Source organism: Leopardus geoffroyi, chromosome E2 (assembly GCF_018350155.1).
Source record: "Leopardus geoffroyi isolate Oge1 chromosome E2, O.geoffroyi_Oge1_pat1.0, whole genome shotgun sequence".
In the NCBI taxonomy this organism is placed as follows: Eukaryota; Metazoa; Chordata; class Mammalia; order Carnivora; family Felidae; genus Leopardus; species Leopardus geoffroyi.
Window position 1 is genome coordinate 20,904,822 of NC_059335.1, and position 27,134 is coordinate 20,931,955.

The 27,134-nt window shown below is 44.8% G+C and overlaps 1 long non-coding RNA gene and 1 other non-coding gene across 3 annotated transcripts in view; one reads left to right on the forward strand and one right to left on the reverse strand.

Moving 5' to 3' along the window:
- Positions 1 to 27,134, forward strand: part of LOC123579067 — an 85,721-nt gene that overhangs the window by 23,630 nt on the left and 34,957 nt on the right. The gene's annotated exons all lie outside the window — the stretch shown is intronic.
- LOC123579499 lies at positions 26,040 to 26,202 on the reverse strand. Its single transcript, XR_006702803.1, has one exon. It is a non-coding gene; the product is annotated as a U1 spliceosomal RNA (small nuclear RNA).

Genomic DNA, 27,134 nt, shown 5'->3' on the forward strand with positions numbered 1-27,134 from the left:
GGTGGGAGAAGCAAATGGAGTGGAAACCTGGGGAGCACCAAAACCCCGGGGCAGGTTGACAACTAGGATGCCACAGGTGGAACTGAGCCCAGTGGTCAGGGAGGGAAGAAAACCAGAGGCCAGGGGGATAGATAGTTTCAAGATGGCGGGAGTAGTTACCAGTGGTAAGTGCGCTGAGATGTCAACACTATAAGGATTCAGAAGTGTCCTTTGGATCTGTCTGCAGGAAGGTCATTGGTGACTTGAGCAACTGAAACTACACGCGGTCGAGGGTGGCTTCTTTGTTTAGGGTGGGAGAGCCTTGGCCAGTTATGATGCAGAGAATAGAGAAGAGGAGAGAGAAAGGACTGTGGGAGGCAGGAGAGAGCAGGGTGGGAAGGCTGGTCTTCAACAGAAGGATGGTTGGGTGGGGCTGATGGGAAGGAGGAACAGCCATGAGCTTTTCTAAATCTGCAGGTGGAAGAACTGGAAAGGGTCACAGTAGCATTGGGAGGAGTGAGAAGCTGTTGGGAGACAGAGGTGGGAAGCTCTGTTGGGAGCATCGAGGGCAAATCTGAGATGGGAGGCAGGACGTCACTCGGCATGGTGCCGTGACTTTTATCACTACCGCTCAGCCGTATGGGTTTGGGGAAGGGGAGGAAGATTCAGCAGGATGGAATCTTCAGGACGAAGATTCCACCTGTGATGGTCAACAGGAGGGAGAAGATGGAGGAGGTGAGGGAATGAGCTAAGGGCTGAGAGTAGTGACTTTAGACCAACCAGGCGGACCCTGGGCTGCGCTGGGCAGAGCAGTGGCGAGGAGGAGCTGCTGAGGGAGGGGAGAGTGAGAGCAAGTTCCCAGGGCTCTCCAGGAAGTCAAAACCAGGGTGTCTGAAGACTGGGAGGCGAGCAGCTGCGATCCGACAAGTGGATGCGGGGGTGAGAGCAGCCTCCGTGTGCTGACCACACCCTCCCGGGAAACTCTGGGCCGGTGGCGGTGCTGGAGGCACAGTCCAGCTCGAATCCTGGCTGTCCTGTGTGAGCTTGAGTGACATACTTCACCTCTCTGGGTTCCCCCTGCGAACAGGAGTAGACATGGTGCAGCTCCCATGATGGGCTTGCAAGTTGCCATAATGCACAGCAGAAACATGTTGGGATTGAAGGAAATGACCCGTGAGTCGGCCTCGGGACAGGGCTTGGGTGTGTGATACTTGAGAAATAGTTGCTGCTGTTAGCATCATCATCATCGTGACATGGAACCAGGGTTCTGGATGGTTCTGTGGCAAGGGCTGGGAGGGTGCTCAACACCGGGAGAATGAGGAGTGGGGAGGCACAAGGCAGTGCAGGGGTGGGAACAGAAGGAGGTTTAGGGGCCGGGGTGTGGGGAGGAGGGCTGACGGGTCCCTCAGGCTGGATGTTACAGAGATGGGAGCTTGCACGACCCAGGGTGTCTGGTCGAGGCCCAGCCGAGGGTCTCTTGTAGAGCCTGGCCAGGTCTTAGGGAGATGGGCAGGGCCCCATTCCCGAGGTGTCTGGAGCACGGGTGGGCACATGCCCGAGAGTGTTGTGAGGCAGAGATGGGCCATGGGGGATTTACTGTCCCTATAGACCCAACTGTTCTTCCTTCCTTGCCTTGTGCCTCAGTTTGCCCATATGTGGGATAAAGAATTAGAGAGGTGGGGTGCCGGGGTGGCTCAGAAGATTAAGTGTCTGACTCTTGGTTTCATCTGAGGTCATGATCTCGTGGTTTGTGGGTTCCAGCCTCGCACTGGGCTCTGCACTGTTGGCACGGAGCCTGCTTGGGATTCTCTCTCTCCCTTTCTCTAAAAAAAAAAAGAAAAAAAGAGAGAGAAAATGAATTGAAGAAGGTGACTGACTTCTTGTACTTCATCCTCTGATTCTGTCTTCCAGTCCTGGTGTTTTGCTGAAAAGCCACTCTACCTGTCCTTCCTGCAGGGTGGGAAGCTCCCGTTGACATAGTCACGTGGTCCCAGGGGCAGCCTATGTCTCTCCCAATGGAAGGATGGTGCTTCGTGGCCAACCATGATTCAACTCTTTGCACAGATCAAGGATGCTGCGGTATAAAGCACAAACATTTTTGGAGAAGACTTTCCCTGAAAGAGAGATGACTCTATGGTGAATTAGACCCACAGGACAGTGGGGAATGTTATGTAGATTTTCTGATGGCTCTTGGAGCAGGGTCTGTTAGTGCTCTTACCTGACAAAACCAAAGGGGCTGGGGAGGGACGGAGGGCCAGTGCAGGGTGTGGCCTCACGGTCCAGGCTTTTTCTTTCAGTGTCCAAGACCTTGGCCTCCGCTTTCGATGGCAATCTTGATCCTATGCTTCCTTATCAAGTGGGATGTTGTCCTCCTCATACATGTGGGGACAGTGTGGAGGCTGGGAGGTCATTCCTGGCACCTCCCAGCAAGGGGCAGGGAAGTGAAATACAAATTGAAAATACTGGGGTGCCTGGGTAGCTCAGTCGGTTAAGTGGCCGACCCTTAGTTTCAGCTCAGGTCATGATCTTACGGGTTTTGTGGGTTGGAGCCCCACATCGGGCTCTGCACTGACTGGGATTCTCTGTCTCTGCCCCTCCCCTGCTCATGCTGTCTCTGTCTCTCTCAAGATAAGTAAACTTCAAAAAAAAAAAAAAAAAAAAAAAAAGGAAAATAACAATTGCCAAAGCCAAATTCTTTGGGGCCGTGTGGACTGTGCCTGAAGGCTCCACGTGTGCGGGCTAGCACATGGAGGGTCAGTCTGTGCACTCATCCAGAAACCAAAGCCCTCTCAATGAGGATGAGGCTGGCCGGCCTCTTTCTCCTGCCACGCGACTCGGTGATTTTGTCTCCCATCCTGTGCTTTGTTGTAGGAGAGGGGGCCAAGTGGAGCGGGGAGCCCGCAGAGGAATGGCATCTTGCCCTTGTTTGTCGAGCACCCTGTTTGTTTCCCACACAGAACAATGACCTCTCTCGGAAGCCCATGCTTTCCAACTTCACCGAGGGTTACTTTGCAGCCCTGATTCCTCCCCTGATTATCTTGAAGCCTGTCAAGCTGTAAGGTTCTCCCTCTCCTCTTTGCTCTTTCTTCCTAATAGACATGAAACAGTCCAGTCAATAATATTTTACTTGTCTTCCCACTGCGTGTCTCTTCTTCTGATCAGTTTCGGCGGGTTTGACTGCAGAAAGTCAGAAGGGAGGTTAAGATCTGAAAAGTTCAGCCAAATGTTATCAGCCTCAGAGATGTTGCTAAGGGAAAGGCCCCCCAGCCCTTGGCGACCGGAGCCAATAATAGCTGCGATTCGCTGATAGCATCAACGCCTGTCAAAGAGCCAGGCGTTTGCGGTTCGTCTGTAAACGCAAACACCTGTATCCAGTCAAGCTATGATGGTTATCCGCTCTTTCCCTGTCATTCCCATTGGTTCCTTGAAGGGGCTGCCAGGATGTTCTAAGCTGTGAGTTGATTTATAAAGTGAAGGGTCTCTCCGAAACTTTGGCACGGATGGGGAAATTGACTAACGCGCGCCTCTCCTTCGGGGGGTGACAAGGCGTTTTGACAACGGTTAAATCGACAGTCTCTTTTAATTGCATTTTTGAACCCGTGGCACCAACCGCCCGAGCTGTGGGAAACGGGGGCTGAGGCGGCTTATACTGCCCCAATAGGCCCCCCTCCAGAGGACGCTTGGTACTCGTTTGAGATCTTTGTGTGTGATGAATTAGATCAAAGTGACTAATAAATAGTGTCCGTGGAAGCTCTTCAGAGCACAGTCTACACATAGCTGAGATAACTTTCAAGATTGAACAGGCAAGGTTCAAACTGTGAGATGAAGGCACAGACGGCCATGTGTCGACCCATCCAGCCGGGGCGCCAGGCCATCCTCAGTGGAAGCCTCGTTGGCTTCGGTGCTTGGGTCATCAGCCACGGTGACCCGGGGCCAAGAGAAGCCTCGCGGTCACGTCGCACCACCTGCAGGCTGCGCCCTCCGCCCTCCCACGCGGACGCTTTCCCGGGACGCACGCTCGCCGAGGAGCTCCGCCCACTTCCGCTCGCAGGGTCTGAGCGCGCATGCGCTCGGGTTCCACCGGGGTGAGCGGCCCCGCACAGCGGGGGGTGAGGGCGTGGCTGTCAGTCGGCTCCACCCTCTCCTCCACGTGGTCGTCTGCACGTGACTGTTCGTGTGGCACATCCTGTCCCCTATGTTTGCTCATCGTGTGTTGTCCTCAACTCACTGCTGGGGAGGGACGGGGAGCGGATAAATGATTGGGGGACTGGGTCAGAGAGGGGCATCCAAGGATCGTGGCTGAGGGCAAGTCTCTGGAACAGGCTGGCCTCTAGCTACCATGTGCTTGATCCATGACCTTCTCACACCTCGGCGAGCTGCTGCAAAAAATGGATAAAGGTGGTTGGCACTGTGCTTGTTGTGAGGATTATAGGGGCTAATGTATTAGGATGAATAATAGAAAAAATGGACCCACAAAAGTGGCAGTTTCTTCAGGCAGTCATACGGGAAGCATTAGCAAGACACCCAGTGCTGGTATTAGCTAGCGGTTTGTCCTCCACCTGATAACTGTCACCGTCCATCTTCCAGCCTAGGCCTCCAAGGGACGAAAACTCTAACTTGGACCTGAGATTCATGAAAGACCTCAGCTGTCCACATGACATCAATTTGGAGCAAGAAGAAAAAAAAAAAAAAAACAAAAACAACCAACAGTGAGTTAGTTAATAACATCCAAACCAACTCACCTGCATAACACTGCACAGAGGCATCTCAGGCTCCCCTTGAAAGCCCGGGGCAGGTGGGTGGCTAATTTGACCAACCTCAAGGCCGGCTTCCATGCTGTGTATCCTTTGGATCTGTGTGAAGGTGCCCATGATACTCTATGGCTTGTTTTTATTTATTTATTTATTTATTTATTTATTTATTTTTGAGAGACAGAGCACATGAGCAAGGGAGGAGCAGAGACAGAGAGAGGATCCAAAGCAGGCTCTGTGCTGACAGCAGAAAGCCTGATGCGGGGGCTCAAACTCATGAACCGTGAGATCGTGATCTGAGCCACAGTCTGATGCTCGACTGACTGAGCCACTGAGCACCCCATCTGTGTTTTATTTATTTATTTATTTTTTTTAACGTTTATTTACTTTTGAGACAGAGAGAGACAGAGCATGAACGGGGGAGGGGCAGAGAGAGAGGGAGACACAGAATCGGAAACAGGCTCCAGGCTCTGAGCCATCAGCCCAGAGCCTGACGCGGGGCTCGAACTCCCGGACCGCGAGATCGTGACCTGGCTGAAGTCGGACGCTTAACTGACTGAGCCACCCAGGCACCCCCCTATCTGTGTTTTAAAGGATTGCAGGCATGATGCTTCTCAGGGCTATGAGGTAAAAAAAAAAAAAAAAAAACCCAAAACTTTGATTTTGGTTTTTTGCTTACGAAGGTCAGGGTATACTGGTTGTATACTTTAATTGTTCCCCTATATTTTAATTAAAAATACAAGGACTGCCAGGGGACTGTGCACTGGCAACATAGGCTAGGGGGGTGGATGTCATACCATGTTGGAGATTCAGGTGAAACACTGTTTCTGGGGCCAGCTGGGGCTGACTGGCAAACTTTGTAGAAGTTGCTGGATTGGAGCTGTCTACCATACCTCTGTGCAGGGAGGGTTTGCTCTCTCTGCCCATTGTTGTTCGATCCCTTGACTCAGGCCCTCATTATTCCCATTAGCATCGTCTGGAAGCCCTCAGCCTCCTGGTACGAGGTGGATTCGCTCTCCACTCTAAAACTTTGAGGCTGTTGGATTTGCGTGTTTTGGGAGGCTTAAACTAAAGACTTAAATGTTAACGGCAGTGACGGACTCGACCCCTTTAATACACACAGTTTCATTTCATTCCAGACGAGCATAATTCCTTTACAGAAGCATGATTTGAGAGGGAAGGGCCGGGAATGTTCCAAGCTGTGGATTTGCTGCACGAGGGTGGATGTGCCTGGGAGCAGCTTGGAAAGTAGGTCTCTAGGGATGGGAGAAGGGGACTTTTGACCAAGGCGGGTGCCCCCACTCACGTCCAGAGCGAGCCAGCTTCCCGTGAGGGGTGTATGTAAGTGGCAGGACAGCCCTGCCTTACGTTAGCTAATAAGGGGGTGACGGAGTATAGCAAGAACAGCCCATATTTGAAAAATATTTTTTCATACTTGAAAAATCGACTTTTATTTTTCAGATCTTTCAATTAATACCAGTTTCTAAAGCTAACCTGGAGCTATAAGTAATTAACACATCATTAATATTTATTCTGTGGCTGATAATTTTCTTATTTTTTTTTAAGTTGACTCTCGGGGGAATTTCAAGCCCAGCCCGGGAAGATTTGCCATGCAGGTGAGGGACCACACAGGGGCGGCCACCTGGAACCTCCGGGCCACCGCTCCTGCTGTCGCCTGCTCGCAGGGCCTCCCCCCGCCCGGAGGATGCAATCTCCCACGCCAGAGTGGAAGTCACAGCGGCTGCACAGCACCTTGGCGGACCCTCCCACAGCTGTAGAAAGTACACGGCTCTCCTTCCCAGAACCGGTCTCCTCGAGAACTGACCTTTGAGACCACGTGCTCCGTAGTGTCTCAGTTTTGCTTGGTTAAACATGGAAAAATGTGCCTTTGGATAGAAGCGGCATCCCGTCTCCGATGCATTGCTGGCCGGTTTACGGGCCTCGTGGCCCTGCGTTAGGAGTTGAGTGATGCCTGCTGGTGCACGAGGCACCGCCTCCCTAACCACGAGGAAGGGGCACCATCCCCTCGAGTCCCCCGGCATCTGTTGGGAAATAGCTTCCTTTGTGGCAGACGAATGAATGTTCTCCATATTTCTCACAAAAGGAAAAGGGTTGCATGACGGAGGTTAACATAACAATCTTCTCTTATTACAATGATTTATGTGTGCATAACTTCAGCGGCGGAATGTCATCTAGGAGGTCTTTAATTGGCAGACTTCAGGGACCACAGAGGGAGATGACAGAGAGAGCTCTGGAGAAATGAGAGTGTCGGCTGCCATTCCTGGCTCATCCCCACGGAGAGGTCTAAATAAATCTCAGGGGGAAGGCAGTCAACTTTTAAACTTTTTATTAACCTGATCCCTGCTAATGAAATACAAAGGGGAGGAGATGATCTCCGACTTCAGATGATTTGGGTCTCGTGATGCGGCAAATGACTGCCTAGGGTTCTCGAGACGACGGAACATGAGTCCTCTGGCAATTTTCGTTCCAAGACAACAATACCTCAGTTTGCAGTGATTATGACTTCAATGAGTCACTGGGTCTCATCGTGCCACATAGGATACGATCCTGTATTTTGGGGGGATGTCAAAAAATGTATTTTCTCTTGTGAAAATATTGTAAGCCCTTGGAAAAAAGGCGGTGTTTCAAAACAGAGTCGTTTGCTGCCTTTGGCCCTGTGGGGCATTTCCGGGAGGAGGCTTGGCCCCACTCCAGGGTTGCTGGCTGGTTTGGAGGTAAGGAGGCTGCAGCCCCGGGGAGGGGCTTCGTGGACAGCATGTTCCAGTGTCCGTGTCACTTTTAGGAATGCTGTGGTCTTTCTGAAATCATGATGGGTGACTTTGTTTTTTTTTTTTTTTTAATTTTTTTTTCAACCTTTATTTATTTTTGAGACAGAGAGAGACAGAGCATGAACGGGGGAGGGTCAGAGAGAGGGAGACACAGAATCCGAAACAGGTTCCAGGCTCTGAGCTGTCAGCACAGAGCCCGACGCGGGGCTCGAACTCACAGACCGCAAGATCATGACCTGAGCCGAAGTCGGCCGCTCAACCGACTGAGCCACCCAGGCGCCCCTTTGATGGGTGACTTTGGAAACATCTGTGTTTATATTCCCTCAGAGGTTGCCGGGGCCTTTCTAGGCACTGAACTCCACCACCTGTGACTCGGTAGTTCCCAAACCGGGGGCCAGGCTCCTTCATGGAACACCGGGCTTTTGACAGAGGTCTGACAATTTATAAACTTTCACTCCCCCCCCCACCCCAAATCCTAGTGTGCCAAAAAATACAATGTCTTCAAGATGGATTTCCCCCAAAGCCAACCTCATTAACAAAGAACGGGAGTGCAAGCTGTTTATTCGACTGGTGATCCCAGGACGCCCTGGCAGGTAGAGGTAGGGAAGGGAGGCGTGATGGTTAATTTTATGTGTTCACTTGGCTGGGCAAAGTGCCCAAATATTTGCTCAAACGTTATTCTAGGGGCGCCTGGGTAGCTCGGTTGGTAAAGTGTCCGACTTCGGCTCAGGTCATGATCTCACTGCTCGTGAGTTCGAGCCCCGTGTCGGGCTCTGTGCTGACAGCTCGGAGCCTGGAGGCCGCTTCGACTTCTGTGTCTTCCTCTCTCTCTCTCTGCCTCTCCCCCACTCGTGCTCTGTCTCTCTCTCAAAAATAAACCAACATTAAAAAAATTATTCCGGATGTTTCTGGATCTTTACTATTTAAATGTGTGGAATTTGCGTAAAGCAGACTACCATTCATAGTGTGGGTGGGCCTCATCCAATCAGTTGAAGGCCTTGGGTACAACAAAAGACCGAGCTCCCCCAAGCAAGAAAGAGTTTTGCCAACAGGTGACCTTTGAACTTGAGCTGCAGCACTGGGTATTTCCTGAGTCTCCAGCCTGTCAGCCCACCCTGTAGATTTTGAACGGCCAGCGCCCATACCACAAGCCGATAAATTTCTCTCTCCACATATACGTACATATCCTATTAGTTCTGTTTCTCTGGAGAACTCTGGCTGATAGAGGAGGTTGTTAGTCCTGGTCTCTGGCCTGGAAAGGGAAGAGAGGGAAGCCGATGCGGGCTAGGTTAATGAGCAGGTTTCTGCTTTGGGCAGTGGGGGCTCAGTCAGATGGGAACTCCAGGAGAGTATAAAACAAGCCTGAGAGTTGTTCCCACTGAGTGGGGAGATGGCTGGAGTGTTAACCCACCAGCTTCTATGCCATTGGCAGAGTGCTGTCCTGGGAGCATTAACTCTCTGGCACCTGCTTGCCGCAAAAAACCCTTGGCCCCCGTACTAGCACTGTGACCACCAAGAAATACGGCAGGCCACGGGAGAGCTACGTTCCAAAGACGGCCGTGTTGGGTCTATAAAGCTTGATGCTCAAAAAACCTTTATCCTTCAAAATGATCGACTTCTACCTTTGGTGGTGGTGGCTTCTGCAGTTCAGGAATGCAAGGAATGTATTACTCGGTATATCTTTGTGATACGAAAGATTCCATGTGTGACTTTGCCGTAGCTTAGTTTTGCCTCGATTTGGCCCGTTGGTCAGTACGCTTTGGATGCAGCTGAGTGGGAGGGAAAGACAGATAGACTCTGTTGATGATTCATCCACATGCTTGGCACGTGTGAGGACCCAGAGAAGGGTTAAACCCAATGTTGTTTGTATCTAGAGGCCCCGGGGCGCATGTCTTGAAGGGTATAGTCCTTGGTTGAAGGCAATACTTAGTTTCTTCTCTGTAGGTAAACTGTTTTCCTGCTGTTTTCCAAATACCTGCAACTAAGTGAGCTCGGGCTCCACCATCTCTTAAACTGACTCCTGTTTCTCAGTCCTGCGTTTCTTTCCTTCCCCAAGCCAGAACCCTGGGGCCAGCTCTGACCCTTTCCTGCCATTCTAGAGAAGCAGTCATAGCATCCCAGTCTTTCTTCCTTTGAAGGCTCTCTCCATCCTTAAGAGCCTTGACTGTTGTTACTATTCGAGAGGAAGATAAGGCTGCTAGCCCACGTTGTGCATTAAAAAGGTTCCTTTGCCTGTAGCTCAGATGTTTTAGGGGTCTACCACGGGGAAGGTAGGCTGTTTGCCTGCCCGCATCTCTGGGGTAATGGCTATACGGTGCCTACCTGTGAACCACTTGAAATAGCTCACGCATAATAGCGGGTAAAATGCACCCAGAGTAATCATTTCACATGTTTAACAACCGATGTGCCAACAGGACCGCCAGGCTCTGCCTCGACAAGCTCCAAAGGGTGCCATCTTTTCATGATCTTGCGGGCTGGGGGAAGGAGCCCTTTAAAACTCAAAGTGGTTTGGGTGTTCTAATGGCCCTTGCTTTCCTTTTGTAAAAACCCGTGTGTCTGTGGGGCTCGCGTGCCAGTACTCACAGGGTGACAGCAGTGATCAGAAACATAATTTTCAATATTTATGATTGAAAATGTAATTTAGAAATGAAGGAAAGGTCACTTGTTCCTCCTTAGCTTGAAGTGAAATCATTGTTTTGAGACGTGTTCGCTATACAGTTAATCTGGCCAGTGTAATTTACCACACCGTGGCTGAATTGTAAGTCTGGTGCTCTATTCATCAAATAAGAATTATTTGTGCAAAATGCATATGAATTAGTAGGCGTTGTGTGGAGCCGTGGTGACTTAATTTTAGAAATCTGGAAACGGCTCCACGGGAGGGAGTTTAGTGAGCTGAATCTATGGCAGGTTCCATCAAGGGTCACCAGGTTAGCTGACCAGAAGTGGGGCTCACATATCAGGTCTTTGGAACCTTCTCTCACCTGCCTGTGAGGCACAGCTGCCCCTAGCCTCTTTGGACTTGATCACGGGATGTCAAGAAACTTAAAGGAGAAAACCTGTGTCATGCTGAGGCATGCAGTTTTGGATTGCACTCTGTGTGTGTTTAGCTTTTTATTCTGAAATAATTTAAGACGCACAAAAAGCCTAAAAACGGCAGTGTCAGTCCCTGTGAATTCTTACGCCAGCTTCCCCCAACGACGAGATCTTATGTGACCACGGTGCATTGTCAAAACCAGGAATTGACAAGGGCACAACGCTATTAACTATGCTGCAGACCTTGCTTGGATTACCTGTGTAGGTTCTTAAATTGCACGGGTCGCCAGCATTTCACAGTCGGGGGAGGTCACACGGAAGGCAGACTTGTGCACACTGAGCCTGTGTTCTGCAAGGAGACAGCCAGCAAGAGCCGCGGACTGGTGGCCCTTCCTGGAGAAGGTACTCCGTGATTTCCTGTGGACTCACCACTCTGTGCTGCATACGCCCTACTTCCTTTCCTTTGGTCATTTACTCTGCCGTGCAGGCACATGAGCTGGTGACCCCTGTAATAATTGTGGCAAGCCCCCCAGCGGGATGCTGAGATGCCTTACTACTAGAGGAAGGCTTTCTGCTTTAAGGTGCCTGCTCCCTAGGCTTGCTCTATTTGAAGAGGAGCAGGCTTTCTGTCCACAATACACGGATGTGGTGGACTGCGGGGCCACCTGCTCCCAACGGTGAGGGTGTTCGAGAGACGTGGCGTGCTGGTGGCCAGAGGGCAGATGCAGAGGATTTTCGTTAAAAGCTCCGGGTATTGCTGCAGGAACGCACACGTTTTGGGCGTTCGCAGGATCCCTCCCGGGGCGTGCTAGCCCTCTGACGGAGCTGCGTGGTGTTTTGAGGTTCATGGCCACCCTTTTGCAAAGCAGTGGGATAGCTTTGGGGACAGGCGCACCCTCTCACATCTCTCCTGCGGTGGGCTTCAGTCCGTAAGCAAACTAGGCACTGGATTTTGGTGCCAAGGACACTTTCCTGCCTTTCCGAGGGCAGGGAAGGTGGAGGATTTGATGGAGGTGCCCCGGAAATGCTGTGCCTGGAGAGGTGTCAGCAGAGCAGGGACCGTTGTCTCCTCCCCAAACTCAGTTTGGCCAACACCTGTGGATGCCTGTGATGTACCAGGCTCAGTGGCAGGTGCTGGTGTGGTCACAGATGGATAAGGCACAGCCAGTGTCTCAGAAGGGCTCTGGGAAAGATCCACCTCCGTCACTAATTAGACCGACAACAGGGTACGGTGGGCGGCTTTTGACCAGGACCCGGCGAATACTGCACGACGTCAGCGTCTGGGGCTCTGCGTCCAGCCGGCACTTGGAAAGCACGTGCCTTCTGCAGCACAAAGAAGGGTAACGAAAGCGGCAGGTATTTTCTAGCAGGCTGTGGGGGAAAGAGGCTGGGAGGACGGCGGTGGTGGAAGTGGAGAAGGAGATGAAATGAACATCTGTAAAGCATGACACACAGAATTTCCTTAAGGGTGCCCCCGTCTCCACAGAGCTGCTCTTTCTCCCTGGCCTCACGGTGTTAGAGGATTAGTTCTGGATTCTCTTAGTAATTAATAGCATTTAAGTTCCAGGGCAGTCAGTTTTGATTAAGCAAACATTAAATTAATCCAATCTGCAAACACTTACTCTCCAAGCACTACTTGGGGAAAGAGGCGGCTGGATGGACAGAAGGATGCATCCTCATTGGATTGCTGGCCACCTCCGAGTAGTTACAGCTGGATCAATACGGCTCCTAGAGCTATAATAAAATGGCTTCGACATGCTCATCTGTGGCTGAGAACACAGTATACACATTGATTTCCTGGCCTGATCTAACCCATTTACCTATTCAGCTACTCCGTTCAGGAAGGTGGAGGGGTCCCAAGGCCCAAGGGAGCAATGATGCCTGTAAGTAGGTTAGCAGATGCTTGGGAAATGTCTTAATCGGCTGCACGGCTCTTCTCGAGGAAGACGTGTTTCCTTGAAAAGAAAAGGCCTCCTTAGGATCATATTGGCTTCATCTGGGGAAACGTTGGGAGTCGAGGTGTCACCTTTCCCGCTTGTCAGGATTTGCCCTTCTCATCATTTAAAACTTGGGTTGTCGAATGATTGCCTTAGCTTTGTGGAGCGTCGGGGGGCTTAGGCTCAAGCTCATTCCAGGCACGTCTTCGAGTCTGACTTAGGTGAATTTGGGGGATCTCCTAGAAAATGCACCCGGGTTGCTCGGACAGGAAGCGTGTCTTCCTGTATCTAATTTTGCTTTCCAATATGATGTTTGATGTTTAAAAGACAGAGAGGCTGTTTAATATAAATTAGTGAGACGGCATGGTGCATCGCATTTAGTACTTAATGTGCTTTTGTTAAATAAAGAGACTTGTACTTTAAAACCAGTCAATGGGCTCCTATAAATAGTCCCGTTATCCATAATACTCAATAAAACAAAGCTATTATCGTCACAGGCATTTTTAGACCTTCAGGGATATGCCTGCTTTTAAGTGGATGCCTTTGGGCTGGTACGATTTTATGCTTTGAAAGTGTTCAGGTGGGTTTCAGGATGGCCCGAAGTCATCCTGAGCCTCCTGTGTCCCCCGGCTGTGGTCAAGTTGGGTTTGGTCGCTTTGGGTGAGACACAATTTCCTGGAGAAGAGAACAAGATGGCTTGTGGGCCATAGTGGTTTTCTTTTGTCTGTCGCAGCATCTGGCAAGTGCCGTAGGGTTCCCACTTAGCAAAACTAGCTGATGTTTAAGGCCCGAGGGTGGAGAAAGGGGCTCGATCGTTGCGCCAGAGACCCACCCGGTCCCTGGGCTCCCCATCTGGGATTTTGTGCAGGTCTCCTGAGCGGTGGGGGTGAGCCTGAGGATTCCACGGAGGAAGTGGAGCTTAGTTTGAGAGCCATGTGGGGCGCCTGGGTGGCGCAGTCGGTTAAGCGTCCGACTTCAGCCAGGTCACGATCTCGCGGTCCGTGAGTTCGAGCCCCGCGTCAGGCTCTGGGCTGATGGCTCAGAGCCTGGAGCCTGTTTCCCATTCTGTGTCTCCCTCTCTCTCTGCCCCTCCCCCGTTCATGCTCTGTCTCTCTCTGTCCCAAAAATAAAAAAATAAAAAAACAAAAAAAAACAAAAAAAAAAACCGTTGAGAGCCATGTAGGAAAATCCACAGCTTAAAAAAAAATCATCACTGGCTACAAATACCTTCAAAACCACGCTCCCCCTGAGAGATCAAAACAAATGTCAAGTCTGTACCATTTCCATTCCTCACCTGACATCCTGAGCAATCTTTGAAGATCTTTTCCTTGCACTCAGGCTTCCTTTTCGAGTGTGTTTCTTCATCTGAGCAGAGCCCTGCACTTTGCCACTTCAGAGTCTGAAGGTGGCTCCAGGGTCATCCCGGACATGTTCCTGCTTCTGCTTTGGCCACATGCTAAAGCTCTTGACAGAAGTCCAGCCCTAGAAGCTTCTTGCATGGGCTGGACATCTGCAGTCTTGTTTAGCTTGCCATTGCCAAATTGTGTTCAGGTAATGGCGGTCAGTGGTGAGACACTCACCACTGTCACCTGTTACAGCTGGGGAGAAGGAGAGACCGGGTCAACTTTCTTTACCTCCCTTAACCAACCAGGTAAGGTTTTGTTCCCTCTGTGAAGCACCTCTTACCTCCTCATTGTTTCCTGGAATAGAGTTTGGGAAATGGTGGTTTAAGATGATGTCAAATTTATTCTTTGCCCTCATGATGAGGATTGATCATGTGCTGATTTGCATGGACTAACTCCTTGACTCCTCACAAAAATCCTAGGAGGCAAGGGGCCGAGGGGCTGTTATTGCGTCCCCCGTCACACTGTGGGAAGTGGGACTCTCAGAGGTTGGCAACGTGCCCAAGGTCATATGGCAAGGGCATGGTAGAGCCAGGCTTTGGCCCGCGCACTGCCCCCCCCCCCCAATAGGAGGTCTTCTGTATAGCCCAAGCACGTGGCCACCCCACTCTTCTGCCTCCAAATGGGCCATCCCCACTCATTTCTACATCACCCGACAACCTAGGTTCTGCTTAACAGGCTCCGGACACGAGGCTGAATGGCTGACTCGGGAATGCTATTGACACAGGTCCCGAATACCACGTTCCTCCTTTGCTTCTAGAAGCCTCCCAAGATATACTGAGTGTCTTTGATCGCTGCCTGCATTTGTTCATATTCTCAGAAATAGCTAGGCCAAGTGAGGACAACACGTATGCTGCCGTAGAGACCTCACGTCTCCACAGTACGTGCAACCCTGCTCTTGTCCCCTGGCTGTTCAGCTTTGTCCTCAGGGACAGAGGCAGTGAGTGAAACGAAGGCTGTGTGGCGGATCAACCTTACACCAGCTCCTTCCATCCCTTAAATGATTATAGTCCCTGTTAGATGTCAACTCCGGCTTTTGATGTGGCATCCTTTTTATTAGGCTATATAGAATGCAGCTTTTAATATCAGCGTGTGTCTTACGTATATGTTCTGAGACCACATAACGTTAGAAGGTGCTGGAAAGAAAAAAAGACGCCGGGATCTTAAATGCGTCCAAGTGCCTTTATGAGATGCAATCAACCATGTATTAATTCCCTCTATCCATCATTAGTTGAGTGGTGACAATATATGCAAAAGAAAAGCAGAACCTGGGTAGTAAGGTAGCGAAGAGGTTTTATAAATTAGATTATTTGAGTATATGATTCCTCAGATAGAAGGATATTGTCCAAAGGGCTCTTTAATTATTATTCACTTCCTTTGGTGCGTGAGAGAATATTGTCCGGGCCACAGGAGCACTTCACTGCAGCTGGATTAAAGGAATGACTGGTCCTAAGGCTGCGTCCACACTGGCACAGTAGGCTGCGGGGAAGGCATTTCTACCACTCAGTGCTAGGTGGGTGCTTTCGAAGGGAAGAGGTGTTTGCTGATGTGGTCAGTGCCCATTAATGGCTGGACGATTGTCCTGAGCATTCTACCTCTGCAGGTGCCCGGGGCTGCCCTGAGTCCCAGTCTGCCTCTTCATTAAGGGCATGTGCTCTGGCCAAGTGAGCTAACACAACCATCTCTGCCTCACATTTAGCCTGAAGAAGCCCAGCCATCCCAGACAACTTTCCACTTTTAAAAACATGTGAGTTCTAAGAATAAAACCCAAAGAAAACAGTAACAAACAAGAACACCCTGATTTCTAGTCCTTAGATTCCTGCGGCAGGTGACTGACTTACTGCTCGTGTTTGCTTAAATGCAAATACATCGGTGACGGAGTGCTGGAGTGCCGTGCTGGGGTGTCTGGGCTCCCTTACTTGGAATATTTTAAGAATGTGCCCACTTTTTCTGATGATGTAGGTTGTGAAGAAAAGCTGAACTGAGAAGTTTTCTCGAAGGGGCGGTGGGAGATAAGACCGTTGCAGTGTCACGACTGGGCAACGTGCCTGAGAGCCCTCAGAGCAGCAGGAAGGGGAAAAGCAAATTTGATAACTTTAAAACTCGGAATGGACCTCATGGGGAAAAATCTGGTACCCTTTTAGGACTCCCTTGAACTTAATGCATGTTTACTATTTAGAGTTTTAATTATGCATTGTGGGGGAGGGAAGCTGGGGAGCCCTGTTCTCTTTCCCATAATCTTTCTGGGGCTCAGACATTCCGAGCGTCCATCTGACACTGGGAGAAGCTGCCAGAGACGTCCCTGCCACACTCCCCCCTCCCCGCTGCTCCCCACCGGGCCCTCTCCTACTCTCTGCTTCTGTTTGCAAGGGGTCTCAGGGCACAGCTGGCCAGCTCCTACTGCTCACTGGGAAAGAAAGAGAGAGTGAAATTTCTGAGTAAGGTATAGACATGTTGGAACACTCTATTGTACACCTGAAGCGAATATAACATTGTATGTTAATTCTACTTCAATAAAAAAAAAAAAAAAAAAATCTGATCAGTGGCCGTGAAGAAGGAACAACAAAATACCGGGAGATTTTACTTATTGTAACTGAGCGCCTCCATCTTTGTTCCGGGTTTTTGGTTGCCATGTTTACTGACCCCACCCATAGGGGTCATTCATGGAAATCCTCACCCTGCTCCCCACTGGCGTTCTGGGCGGGGCCTGGGGACTCCATCGGAGGTCTCCGCGTATGCTACTCCTGAGCACTGTGATTTGGCCAAGGAATTATCTCTTTGATGAACCATCTATGTTAGCCAGACAGGTGAGGTATTAATCTATCTTATTAAAAAGGATCCTCCCTGCCGACATATGGGGTAAATGGGTGTTGGATGAAGAGGGGCGGGAAGCAACATCCACTTTTGCCACCTGCCCTGCCCCCACAGCTTCTCCGCTGATGTTCTGTGATCCTCGGTCTCTCCTTAAAAATCAACATTCTTGATTATGCACGCTCACGATGAAAAATTTAGAACATACACCTAAAGAAAATTATAAAATTAAAATCATCTGTAATCTCAGCATTCAGAGATGGGAACTCAACCTTTTGAAGTACATCATTCCATTGTTTCCTATGCACATAGGAAATGTTTCCTATGCACATGTTTCCTAGAAATAGAGATATAGCCACGTCTAGATTTCTGTTTGGAAATGAATCACAGTTTGTATTCAGTTCTATTATGTGGACTTTTCATTTAATACTTCAATGGCTTCCCTTGCTATGTTCAAATTCTTTTGTAATATATATTATATATTCACTCACTATGTCATGATTAGGATTTTGGTCACAATCAAAATCATGATGATTATAACATTATTTTTAATCGTTAATAGTTGCCTATTATGCGGAAATGCCTTCTGGTTGGACATTATTATCATATAATAAATTTTCTTTGATTTCGAAGAGGTGGACTATTTAAAATGTTCATTGGACCCTTGTGTTTCTAGTTTTGTGAATTCCTGTCTTTTATTTGGCAATTATTTTCCCATGTGATTTGTAAAAAATGTTATGTTTTACAAGCATAAAATTTTTTTTTTAAATTTTAGAGAGAGAGAGAGAGAGAGAGAGCGCGTGAACAGCCGACAGGGGCAGAGGGAGAGAAAGCCTGATGCCCAGCATGGAGCCTGATGTGGAGCTCGATCCCACGACCCTGGGATCATGACCTGAGATGAAATCAAGAGTCGGACACTCAACCAACTGAGCCACTCAGGAGTCCCACAAGTTAAAAAAAAAATTTTATGTTGCAATATGTTTTTATTTAATGTTATCAAAACTTTGTTATAGCCAGATAGAGCACACATATAGAAAAGTACACTGAGTAGAAACATGCAGCTCAGTAATAATCCCACGTGAAAACCCATGTAGCTGCCACCCAAGCCGGTGATCTGAAACCTTCCCATGTTTCTTCCTGCTCATTGCCCTCTCTTCTCCAGCAAAAGCAAAGCAAAGCAAAACAAAACGCTATATTAACTTTTATGGCATGAAGTTCCTTGTTTTGTTTTACAGTTTGCCACTCAAGCATGTATCCTTAAGGACCTTCAGTTTTGTTAGTTTTTTGAACTTTATAGAATGAGACCATGCACTGTGTTCTTTTCAGTGTTGTTGGGTTTGTAGATGTAGATCCTTCCTTTTCATTGCCCTGCAGGTTTCCTTTTTTTGTTTTTTTTTTTTTTTTTACTATGCCACAATATATATTTCCATTATTCTGTGGATTGGACATTTAGATAACTTCCAGTTTTTGGTGCAATGGCTGATGTGCCCATCAGTATTCTTGTATGTGTCTCTTGGTGCACATACGTGTGCATTTCTTTTGGGTGTGTAACTAAAATGGTGCAAAAGCATGGGTGAATTCAGCTTGGGTATATATTGCACAACCATTTTTCCAAAAATGGTTTTCCAAAATGGTTGTGCAATTTATACCCCACTCAGAGTGTATGAGTGTTCCTGTTGTTCCATATCCCCAACAAAACATAGTATTGTTAGTTTTTTTAAAATTTTTAAATTCTATTCATTGAGGTGTGTGTCTAGTGGTATCTCCTTGTGGTTTTAACTAGCATTGCCTAGATGACTGATGAGGTAGGACACCTTTTCACATGTTTATTGGCCATTTGGATATCCTCTGTTGTAAGAGCCTGGTCATGTCTATTCTGGCTTTCCTTTTTCTTATGGCTCTGTGCTTTTGGTTAACAGTTCTCTGTTAGTGTTATGTATGATGGATACCTTCTCATGATCTATTGGTTTTCTCCCCTTTTGGTGCATTTTGATTAACAGAATTTCTTGTTTTAATGTAGTAAAATCTATCGTGAGGTCCTAAAGACACTCTCCTATATTGTTTTTCATCAAGCTTTATCAGCTTGCCTTCTATCTAGATCTACAGTCCTCTGGGAATTGCTTTTGGTGGATTGTATGAGGTAGGCATTAATTGTTTTCCTTAATAAATATCGAGTGGTTATATTGCCATCTCCCTATGACTCTGAAGTACCATTTTCCCACAAAACAAAGATTTCTAAAAGCATGGATCCATGCATGTTCTTTATTTTGTTCTCTTGATTAATTGATCTGTCCTTGAACCAAGGCCATGCTGTTTCAGTTAGTGTAGCTTTATAATAATATCTTGATATCCAGTAGAGCAAGTTTTTCTTCCCTTTATTCTTTAAGACTGTCTTCTCTATTTGCATTTTCAAATACATTTTGGGATTGGAATGGTGGGAAGAATCCTAAAAGGGCCCCAAGATCTTGCTTGTGATATTCACACCCTGTACAATCTCCTCTCCTTGACTGTGGTTAATAAAATATGGCAAAGGTGATGGGGTGTCACCCCCATGATTAGGAAATACCTACACACATAACACAGTCTTTTTAAAAATTTTTTTTAAAATTTATTTTTGATAGAGAGTGCACACATATGAGTGGGGGAGAGGCAGAGAGAGCAGAGAGAGAGAGAATGGCAAGCAGGTTCCACACTGTCAGCACAGAGCCTGACGTGGGCCTTGGTCTCATGAACTATGAGATCATGATTTGAGCCGAAATCAAGAGTTGGATGCTTAATCAACTGAGCCACCCAGGAACCTCTGGTCTTGCTAGCAGAAAGTAGAAAGGCTCTTCTCTTGGCCTTGAAGAAACAACCTGCTATTACATGAACTGACTATAGAGAAAAACATGTGGCAGGAAACTAGGCAGCCTCTAATGAGCTTGGAAGAGAACCCTGATCTCCAGATGAGGACACATCCTGGCCAGCACTTAGACTGGATCCTTGTGAGACCATGAACAAAGGCCCAGCTAAGTTGTGCCTGGACTTCTGATTCACACAGAATGTGAGATAATGAGCATGAGCTTTTTAAAGCCTCTGATTGTGTGGTAACTTGTTTCATGGCGATAGAAAATGAATACAACCAGCTTGTCCAACTTCTAAAACAACAGAAAAACTAACATGGTTGAATTTTTTATTGGGATTGCACTAGATACACATTTTGGGGGAAGATTGACATTTCTGAAAAATGGAATTTCTAATCTATGAACATGAAATATCTCCAGCTTTTGTAAATTTTTTTTTTTTAATTTTTTTTTTTAACGTTTATTTATTTTTGAGACAGAGAGAGACAGAGCATGAACGGGGGAGGGGCAGAGAGAGAGGGAGACACAGAATCAGAAGCAGGCTCCAGGCTCTGAGCCATCAGCCCAGAGCCCGACGCGGGGCTCGAACTCACGGACCGTGAGATCGTGACCTGAGCCGAAGTCGGACGCTCAACCGACTGAGCCACCCAGGCGCCCCAACAGCTTTTGTAAATTTTTATCAACAATGTATCTTAGCTTTTTATATGGAGCTTGTCACCTTTTTGTTAGACTTATTACATTTGATATTTACTTTTATTGAGGTTTGTTGTAAAGGATGTTTATTAATTTTGTTTTATCTTTGTGACTTAGAAATAAAAAAGCAACATTTTTTATCTCGAATGTAGCGATGTTGCTAAATTCATGTGTTCATTTTTACCAATTTGCAGGTTCTTTTGGATTTTCTGTATCCACAACTATTTACTTACTTTCCAACTCATGTATTTTTTTTCTTTCTTGACTTACTGTCAGTTTTGGAAACAACCTTTTGAAAGCTGGTTCTTCCATCCCATCTTGCTGAGTCGTGGGCCACAATCTTTGATTGCTCTCTGGGCCTCCGTTTCCCACTGGTCATGGCTTAGTAATTCTTCACTATTTTGTTAACTTTGTGTTTCCTTAGTTTTCATTTTTTAATACACCACCTAGTTTTTCTTGTTGCGGGAGAGACTGTAGAACAAATAATCTATTCTACCATTGTCAAAAGTGGAAGTGTCACAATAATTTAAAAAAATGTTTACCATCCTATTGAGGTATAGTTTATATACTGTAGTATCTGGAGATTGTAAGTGTACAATTCCAACGGGTTTCAGTAAATGTGCAGAGTTGTACAAAAATAATCACAAGCCAGGGGGCACCTGCGTGGCTCAGTCGGTTGAGCGTCCAACTTCAACTCAGGTCATGATCTCACAGTTTGTGGGTTTGAGCCCCGCGTCAAACTCTGTGCTGACAGCTCAGAGCCTGGAGGCTGCTTTGGATTCTGTATCTCCCTCTCCCTCTGCCTCTCCCCTGCCCACATTGTCTCTCTCTCTCTCTCTCTCTCTCAAAAATAAAAATAAAACATTAAAAAAATAATCACAATCCAGTTTTAGAACATTTCTATCACACATGACTATTTGCAATCAAATCCTCATCCCCAGCTTTCAGTCCCAGATGACCACTGACACACTATCAAGCACTAGATTTGCATTTTCTATAAGGTCCATTTAAATGGAATCATACAACACGTAGTCTTTTGTGTCTACCATCATCTCACCATAATGATATTGAGGACCCTTCATGTTGTTCCACATAATGATTTGTAGTTTTCAGGGTCCACGTTTTGTAGTAATAGTTTTATAGTTCCAGTGTGCAAATCTTGCACTTCTTTGTTTATTCCTAAGTACTTGTTGTGATACTATTATGAATGAAGGTTTTTTTAAAATTTTATTTTGGATTTTTTATTGCTAGTATATAGAAATACAGTTGATTTTGTATATTGATCCTGGATCCTGTGACTTTGGTGAGCTATTTTATTAGTTCTAGTAGCTTTTAATGTTTTTCTCAAAGAGATTTACTCCTTCCTTCCCAATCTATATGCATTTAATTTTCTTTTCTTGCTTTATTGCATTGGCTAGTCTGCTGCAATGGTGAGTAGAAGTAGCAGTAGACATCTTTGCCTTATTCCAGCTCTTAGGGAGAAATCATGAAGTTTTTCATCACTCATTATGACATCAGCTATAGGTTTTCATAGATGCCTTCATTGGGATTAAGGAAGTTTCCTTCTATTCCTGGTTTATTGACAGTGATTATCATACATGAATGTGGATTTTGTCAAGTTGAGGAAATTGGGTTTTTGTTCCTTTATTTTATTAATATTAATTGATTTTCAGATGTTAAACCAATCTTGTCTTCCTGGAATAAATACCACTTGAAACGTTGTATAATAATCCTTTAAGAATGTAGATCAGTTAATCAAGGATTAATTAATATTAATTTCCACCAAGAGTTTTTTATACTTTTATTAGTAATATTGATCTTTAGTTTTTTTTTTTCTTGTGATTTTTTTTCTGACCTTGATATCAATGTAATACTGGCTTCAAAGAATGAGTTTGAAATGTTTCCTCTTCCTATATTTTCTGCAAGATTTGGTATAGGTTGGTATTGTTTCTTTAATATTGGTAGAATTCATTAATGTGGCCATCTGGGTCCAACCTTTTACTTGTGAGATATTTAAATTATTAATTCAATTTTTTACTTGTTATAGTTCTTTTTAGATTTTCTCTTCTTCAGTCAGTTTTGGTAATTTGTGTCTGTCTTAGGAATTTGTTCATTTTATCTAAGTTGCTTAACTTTGTTGGCATCAAGTTGTTCATAGTCTGTCTTTGTAATCCTTTTAACTTTTATAGGTTTGGTAGTTATGAAACCTCTTTAATTTTTTGGTAATGTGTGTATCGTCTCTCTTCTAATTGGCCTGTCTTGATAATGGTTTATCAAGTTTGTTAATCTTTTTAAAGAGTCAGCTTTTTATTTCACTGATTTTTTAATATTTTCCTCTTTTTCCTTTTCCTTGATTTATGCTCTAACATTTATTATTTTCTTTCTTCTTGATTTGGGTTTAATTTGCTCTTCTTTTCTAGTTTCTTAAGGTGGAAACTTGGAGTCTGTATTTGAGGTCTTCTCTTTATTATGAACTTTTAATGCTATGAGTTTACCACTGTTTATTACTTGCATTCTACACATTTTATAGCTTTACTGAAACATAATTGATGTGTAATAAGCTTCACATATTTAAAACATGCAATTTGATATTTTGACATGTGTATAAATATCCAAGAATCACATTCAAGATAATAAGCGTTTCTGTAACCTTCAAAAATTTAGTGGTTCTTTGTAATCCTTCCACCCACTCTTCCTTGTTGCTTCTGATTTTTCTGTCCTGTTATTCTATTATTTAGAGTGAACTATTGAACTATCCAACTATAATTACTGAATTCTCTATTTCTTCTTTCAATTCTGTCAGGTTTTTCTTCTTGTGTTTGGAGGCTCCATTATTAGATTCATACACATTTACAACTTTTATACCTTCCTGATGTAGTAAACCTTTTTATCATTATGAAATGTCTCTTTTTCTCTAGGAACATATCTTGTCTTCAAAGAGATTTTGCTTGAATTAACATAGTCACTTTAATTGTATTGTTTACATGCGATATCTTTCTCTATTCTTTTACTTTGACATATTTGTATTTTTGAGTTTAAAGTATGTCTCTTATATATAGAATATAATAGAATCTTGCTTTAAAAATCCAATCAGAAAATCGCTGCCTTTTGTTTAGAATTTAGCTCTTTCATATTAATATGATTATTGATAAGGTTGGATTTACATCTTCCATTTTGCTATTACTTTTCAATGTCTCATATATATTTTTGTCCCTACTCTATTGCATTATTTTGTGTTAAATTAGCATCTTAGTGTATCATTTTTATTCCTCTGTTTAAAAAAATTTTTTTTAATGTTTATTTATTTTAGAGACGGAGAGAAAGAGCACAAGTGGAAGAGGGAAGAGAGAGCCAGAGACATAATCTGAAGCAGGCTCTGAGCTGTCAGCATAGAGCCTGATGTGGGGCTCGAACCCACAAACCGTGGGATCATGACCTGAGCCGAAGTCAGACACTTAACTGACTGAGCCACCCAGGTGCCCCTCCTCTGTTTTTTTTTTTTTTTTTTTACACTATGTACTTTTTTCAATAGTGGTTGCTCTATGGCTTTAAAATACACGTATTGAGGTATCACAATTTATTTTAGGCTATATTCATTATTCTGGACTCCGCATTTCTTCCTATAGATTTGAATTACCATCTAAAATCATTTCCTTTCATCCTGAAGAACATCTTTTAGTATTTTGGCAGGTCAGCTACCAACAAACTTTCTTAGTGTTTATCTAAGAATACATTTAGTTTGCTTTCATTTTTGAAGCATTATTTTGCTGGATATAGAATTCTTGATTGACAGCTTTAATTTTCCCCTTAGCACTTTGAATATGTGCCTTTTGGCTTCACTGCCCCCTGGCTTCCATTGTTTTGGAGACAAAGTTAGCTGTTACTCATTTTGTTATTCCTCTCTACACGCAGAGTCATTTTACTTTGATACTTTCAAAATTTTTTGTCTTTCAACAGGCTTAATACAGTATATTTATCCTATATTTGTTATAAGTTTCTTGCATCTGTAGATTGATCTTTTTCATCAAGTTTGGAAACTTTTTGACTTTTTGGGAACTTTTTGGAACTTATTTCTTTGAATATTCTTTTGTCTGTATCTCTCTCTCTTCTCAAGTTTTGAATTCCCATTCTGTGTCTGTTGGCATACTTGATGTCCTACAAGTCTTTCTGTCTATATTAAAAAATTTCTTTGTTCTTCATGTTGGATAAGTTCTATTTTGCTATTTTCAAGTTTACTGATTTTTTATTCTGCCATCTCAGATGTGATATTGAGCCCATTTGATGGATATTCATTTGATTATTGTACTTTTCACTATAGAATTTTCTTTCATTTTTATTCTATTATTTAAAAAAATTTTATATTCTCTCTTTTGGTTCTTGGTTTGAGTCATCGTATTTTCCTTTAATTCATCAAAACAAATTTTTATTGAGATGATACTCACATATGTAAAGTTAACTATGATACTCACATATGTAAAATTAACTATTTTAAAATATACAATTCATTGGCATTTAGTACACTTACAGTGTTATTACAAAACATTTCATCACTCCAAAAAGAAATTTTGTACCCATTATGTGGTTGCTTCCAACCTAGTCCCTGGTAACCACCAATCTGTATTATGTTTCTATTAATTTACCTATTCTGGGAATTTCATATAAATGCAATCATATACAATATTTTGTATCTGGTTTCTTTCAGCGTAATTTTTTTGAGGTTCATCCATATTATATTTCATTTCTCTTTGTGGTTGAGAGATATTTCATTGTGTGTATATATATATATATATACGTATATATATACATATATATATATATATACACACACACATATATATCTCACAGTTTGTTAGCCATTCATTCATTGATGGACATTTGGGTTGTTTCCACCTTTTTTTTTTTTTAATGTTTATTTATTTTTGAGACAGAGAGAGACAGAGCATGAATGGGGGAGGGTCAGAGAGAGAGGGAGACAACAGAATCGGAAGCAGGCTCCAGGCTCTGAGCCATCGGCCCAGAGCCCGACGCGGGGCTCGAACTCACAGACTGCGAGATCATGACCTGAGCCGAAGTCGGCTGCTTAACCGACTGAGCCACCCAGGCGCCCCTGTTTCCACCTTTTTATTATTGTAACTATTTTTTTTTTTTTCTTTCTCAACGTTTTTATTTTTATTTTTGGGACAGAGAGAGACAGAGCATGAACGGGGGAGGGGCAGAGAGAGAGGGAGACACAGAATCGGAAACAGGCTCCAGGCTCTGAGCCATCAGCCCAGAGCCCGACGCGGGGCTCGAACTCACGGACCGTGAGATCGTGACCTGGCTGAAGTCGGACGCTTAACTGACTGCGCCACCCAGGCGCCCCTTATTGTAACTATTATAACTATGACCGTGCATGTCCATGTGTTTGTTTGTATATGTGTTTTCAATTCTTTGGAGTATACTCCTAACAGTGGAAAATGCTGGGTCATATGGTAATTCTAGATGTAGCCTTTTGGGGAATCACCAACTATTTTCCGCAGTGGCTGTACCATATTACATTACCATCAACAATGTATGAAGATTCTAATTTCTCTACATCCTTGCCAATTCATCTTAATTTTTATGTGAAATGTGAAGTGTTACCTCATTTGCTGTTGAGCTGTAAGAGTTCTTTATATATTCTGAATGCTAGAATATTATTAGATATATGATTTGCAAATATTTTCTCCCATTTTGTAGGTTGTCTTTTTTCTTTCTTTATACTCCCCTTTAATGTACAAAAATACTGAATTTTTATGAAGTCCAATTTACCTAGTTTTTTTCTGAGAGAGCACAAATGCAGCCCCCACTACCCCAAATTATGCAGTCAAGTTTCCCACATTTGGGACAATTATAAGGGTCAGCATATCTGAAGTGCACTGGGTAAGCCTTGCCCTGGGAAAACCACCTTCCTGATCATGGAATCTCCCCTGCCAGGTGGGTGTATCTATTTATTTATTTTTTCTTTTGCTGCTCATGCCTTTGGTGTCCTATCTGAGAATTCAAGGTCATGAAGTTCAAGATCATGAAGATTTCCCCTGTGTTTTCTTCTAAGATTTTTATGGTTTTGCTCTTATTTTTAGGTTGCTGGTCCATTTTTGAGTTAATATTTGCATATGGTGTGAAACAAGTTTTTCCTTTAATTCTTGGAACATAGTGTTCTTTAATTCTTTGAACATATTTATTATAATAGCTGCTTTGAAGTCTTTGCTAAATCCAAATTCAACATCTGGGCCAACTCATCATTAGTTATAATGATTCTTATTTACTCTGAGTATAGTTCATGCTTTCCTATTTTTTGACATGTCTTGTGATCTTTTGATTGAGAACTGGACATTGTAAAAATTTATTGTAGCAACTCTGGATTGGGGTTTTTATCCTGAAGGTTTTTTTTCTTTAATAACTTGTCTGAACTTAATTGGTAGAATCTGTCTTCTAAGCATGTGTAGCCAGATGTACCTGCTTAGGTTTTAAATTTTTTTAATGTTTATTCATTTTTTGAGAGAGAGAGAGAGAGAGAGAGAAGAGAGGCAGAGAGAGAGGGAGACACCGAGTCTGAAGCAGGGTCCAAGCTCTGAGCTGTCAGCACAGAGCCGTATGTGGGGCTCGAACTCATGAACCACAAGATTGTGACCAGAGCCGAAGTCAGATGCTTAACTGACTGAGTCACCCAGGTGCCCCGTTTTTTAAATTCTTATTTATTTATTTATTTATTTATTTATTTTTTTAGCTTGGCTTCCCAAGAGTAGCCACTGTATCTGTGTCGATTCGTAGTTAGCCAATGATTAGGAAGATGACCTCACATGTCTTGGGCTCTTCCCTACACCACACTCTGCTGACTGATTTGTACTTAGGTTGGGGAGTGTATTTCATGTCT